Genomic DNA, 5,068 nt, shown 5'->3' with positions numbered 1-5,068 from the left:
TGCGGGATTGCGCGGTTTAATACCAATATCGGATTGGCTATGTCGTGTATCAGACAATCAAGGACGGTAGGTTCGCGCGCATTGTGTGGGCTAAAGAATTGCTTTGTGAAGTCTAAAGAGTTTAGATTGCATCCAAGCCATGATCATGTTCGGACGTAGATATAAGGAACTATGAATAGACGGGAAAACTATACTGGACAACGGTTAAAAATGACCGTGAAGTGCAGCAAAGTTGACGCGTATGTGTGAAAAAGAGAAACATGTGAAACTCTGATTTTAGTATGTAAAGCGAACGCAAACTGAACATTCGAAGTGGTCAAATTGTTCAATATTTCAGACAGATTCTCTCAAAGACGATCTGTTTCTTAATCATTTCGTTAACGTATTTGTTAATTACGATAGTAGTCTGTAGCCATTGATTATGATTATGAGTGAATGACGAAACAGTAGTCTAAGATGGCGCTGTTTCATACCAAACAAGTTACAATATATTGAAGTTTTTAGTCGCAAAAATACCTTTCAATTAATTGTTCAGCTATCAAGATACAGAAAAACATTTGTTGCACCCGTTGGATTCGTATAATACTACTAGTTCTACTACAGTTTTTCCAGTAGAGGAACATGATTTATTTTTAATAGGGGAGGCATGCTCACAGGACTGCGGAAGAAGAAGTCACCGCTAGGTGAGTGTGACACTTTTTCTGTGGGACGAACCACGCCGTTGCATTTTATTGATTTAGAAAGAGAAGATGAAATGTTTTAGGTCACTTCATATCCCGTCAGATTAATGTGAGTTATCAGGACATTGCATGGTTCCAACATTAAGAATCTCACACCACGGATCTCACACGAACGGATGTCATAAGATAGTTCGAAAGATCTGGTTCATCCTGCGGACAGAAAATTGCACGTCAATGCTATAAAGTGCAAAGTGGCATCCTCTCACGCGTTAATGAAACGTGATTTGGCAAATGATTGCAAATATAATATTCAACGTTATAATTTGCAGCTACTGGCAGACGGTCAGTGTGGGTTGTAATTATAATATGGCAGCGAAACTTGGTAGATGTTTTATTGCTTTAATGCGGAATTGATCTACAATGGAAAAAATTGTTCCAGTTTTGGCCACCAGGTGTAAATCTGGCGATGAGAATCCAAGAAAGACGTATAGAAAAGTTTCCATGTGTAATGTATTAGGAACAGGACGAGGTCAAGAAAGGCCAAACAAGTGAGAAACGCATAATGTTGATTTTATTATTAACTGCTGCTTACACAGTTTGTTCAGTATGCGGACTAGAGGTTTGTAATGGGTGGCCAAAACTGGAACTACGTTCCTGCCTGCGCAAGTCGATTGCGCATTAACGAATAAGGTTTTCTACCAAGGTTTGCCGCCATACAATTATCATAGCCCACAATGGACCTCTGTGAGTTGCTGCACTTCAGTTGCATCCACCCAGAACATATCTTATCAGCCTCATGGAAGTCCCCTGTCAAGTGTTCAAGTGGTTTGTCTGCCACAGCCGAGATAACTTTCGAAATATGATGTCAGATATGATAACATCCGCTCTACAGAGAGCCCGGAAACGGTAGTCAACACAAGTGCAGCGTAGGGCATATGAATATATCAGTCGAGGACTTTCAAATACACCAGTGGACATCAAAGTTCCTGCAACAAACGTCAAAATGTCATAAAGCGTACCACGTGCTCTGATACGCAAATTAATTGCACTTCATTACAACTGCACAAAGCATGTATTGCTAACGTTTTATACTTTCAGTATGAGAGAAAATGGTATTTGGGTATTGTTTTATTGTGAGAAGATCATGTTATGGCTTGGACAGGGAGGAGAAAGGGCCATCAGCTCGTATAGGGGGGGGGGGGGGGGGGGGAGGCAAAGTAGCGGAAGAACTGGAAACATCCTGTCTGCAGCATCAGGCCATGGTTATTAAATCAGGTAACTCAGATGTCATCGGAGGTTTGTAGATACTTACACAGAATTTCAAATCAATTGGACAAGTAGGAGTGGCTCGAAATAGAGTTATAAGGTTTTATCTAAACAAATATTGATGCAATGTTAAACAAAATTTTGTCAAATACACTGTAACAGTAAAACAAAAAAGAAAAAGTCGCACCATGAAGGAATTACGCGAATGGAACAGAAATTCGTTGATGTGATGTACACACACAGGCAAAGAAATGATTACAATTTCGGAAAAAATGGATATTGGATAATTCGTACAAGAGAAAAAGTTCACAAACTGACCAAATCAATAACGGGTTGGTCGACCTAATGCAAGCAGTTATTCGGCTTGGCACTGATTGTCGAAGTTGTTGGATGTCCCCATGAGGAATATATTGCAAAATTCAGTCTGACTGGCGTGTTAGACCTTCGATAAAGCTCCAATTGTAGGCGATTGGGGAGAGATCCTGCGACCTTGCTGATCAAGGTAGGGATTGGTGAGCACGAAGACATGCAAAGACACTTTCACCGTGTGCGGGCGGGCATTATCTTGCTGAAATGTAAGCTCAAGATGGCTTACCATGGAAGGCAACAAGACGGTTAATAGACTATCGTGGATGTTTTCTTTTTTCCTAAGAGACTGAAGTTCGGTCAGATGTACTAACAAACATCACATTTACATAAACTGAATTGACTGGTTAATTTGTTAAAATGGAATAACGTTTATCACGAAGTGGATTAAGCAGGGAAAAGACCCACCGTGACTAAGAAGGAAATTCGGAAAATGCTGAGGAAGCAAAGGCCATTGTACTCTCGGTTCAAAAGAGAACAGGCTATGGTGACAGGAAAAGATTATCGAAGATCTGTGAAAAGATCGATGTGCGAAACATACACCTCCCATCGTAGTACCTTAGCAAAAGATCTGGCCGGGAACCAGATAAAATCCTGGCACTACGTAAAATCGCTAAGCACGTTTAAGGTTTTCATCCAGTCACTTGTTAATCAGTCTGGTGTGCCAAATTGAGATAGCAAAACGAGAGCTGAAGTTTCAAATACCGCGTTTACGAAATCTTTCACGCAGTTGAATGGTGCAAACATACCGTCGTTAGACCGCCAAACAGACTCCCGTATGGAGACATACTAATAATCATTCCCAGCGTTGAGAAACAACTGAAACAGTTGAAAACAAATAACTCAACAGGTCCAGATGGAATCCCAATTCGGTTTTACAAAGAGTACTCTACGGCATTGGCCTCTTAATTAGCTTGCATTTATCGTGAATTTATTGTCCAAGGTAAAGCCCCAAGTGGCTGGAAAAAAGTGCAGGTGACTCATGTATATAAAAGGGTAAAAGAAGGAATCCCGCAAATTTACATACCAATATCCTTAACATCGGTTTTCTGGAAATTTCTCTCAATATTCTCAGTCTGAATATAATAAATTTTCTTGAGACCTTACGTCCACGAATCAGCACGATTTTATGAAGCATCGCTGCTGCGAAGTCAGCTTGCCCGTTTCTCACACTATATACCTTGTGAGCTATTGATGGAAGGCCACAGGCAGATACCATATTTCTAGATTTCCGAAAAGTATTTGACAGGGTACGGCACTGCTGACTGTTAAAGAAGGTATGAGCATCTTGAATACATGCCCAGATAATATCAGTGTCTCGAAGCCATGTTAAGTAATAGAACCAGCTACGTTGTCCTCGACGGCGACTGTTCGTCAGAGACAAGGGTTTCGCCTGGAGTGCCTCAGTGAAGGGAGACAAGATCGCTATTACTTTCTGTATAAATAAATGGTATGGCAGACAGGGTGGCGATAATCTGCGGTTGTTTGCTTATAATACTGTGGCGTACAAATAAGGTATCGAATATGAGTGAGCCGGCCGCGGTGGCCGTGCGGTTCTGGCGCTGCAGTCCGGAACCGCGGGGCTGCTACGGTCGCAGGTTCGAATCCTGCCTCGGGCATAGGTGTGTGTGATGTCCTTAGGTTAGTTAGGTTTAAGTAGTTCTAAGTTCTAGGGGACTTATGACCTAAGATGTTGCGTCCCATAGTGCTCAGAGCCATTTGAATCATTTGAATATGAGTGACTTTTAGAGGATTCAAGATGACTTGACTAAATTTATGGTAAGACTTCCAATCCATATGTGGCTTACAGCAAACCAGTGCTTAACAGTATTGGTTCAAAACAGTCTTGGTTGCAATTTTAGTTTTTTATTTTTCAACTAGACGTTTCGCTTTATTTAGGCATCTTCAGATTATCTTAATTTGGTATTTCTTAGAAGGAACCTTTAATCAGTGTAGCCAAAGGGCATCCTCGAATATATCAGGCCAACATCGCCTTCGTTAAACCCAGTAAAAACTTTTCTAGATGGTTGGTGTGATGAATAGTAGCTGGCATTCAATTTAGAAAAATGTAAGTTAGTGAGGATGAGTAGGAAAATAAACCCTTAATGTTCGATTACAGTATGAGTAACGTCCTACCTGAGTCACGTCGCATAAATAACAGGGCGTATCATTACAAAGTGATATGAAATAAAACGGGCATTGGGGGATGGTAGTAGGGAAGGCGAATAGTCTACTTGAGATTATTGAGAGAATTTCGGGAAAGTGTCGTTCGTCTATGAAGGACACCGTATATACGACGCTAGTCCGACCTGTTCTTCAGTACTGCTCGAGTGTTTGGGATCCACAACAGTTCAAATTAAAACAAGACGTCAAAGCAAATCAGAGGCAGCATGAATCTCTGGATACACCACAAAAGTTTTTATTTCTGTGAAAAGAATCTCTATACTGTTTCAGGAAATTCTTTCAGACGTTGAAAGTGAAACGAAACAAACTGAACGATTTGATTTTCCAGTTGTTCTAACAGTAAAACTATCTCACAGTTTTCACCAAATAGATCGTCATTGCCTGTAAAATAATTCAGCGTTCAGTTCTCTGAGACTGTATCCTTGCAAATGCTTCAGGTGATGAGGACACTAAAGTTGCCTACATGGTAGTTGAAGACGCATCGGGTTCTTGCAGATCCCGCTGTAACGCCAAGAATGCCTCCCATTACTCGAGGCCAAACTCTCGTATCAGCCGCAAGGTGAAGAAATCGT

Source organism: Schistocerca nitens, chromosome 8, assembly GCF_023898315.1.
Source record: "Schistocerca nitens isolate TAMUIC-IGC-003100 chromosome 8, iqSchNite1.1, whole genome shotgun sequence".
In the NCBI taxonomy this organism is placed as follows: domain Eukaryota; kingdom Metazoa; phylum Arthropoda; class Insecta; order Orthoptera; family Acrididae; genus Schistocerca; species Schistocerca nitens.
Note: the sequence above shows the minus strand (reverse complement) of the source record.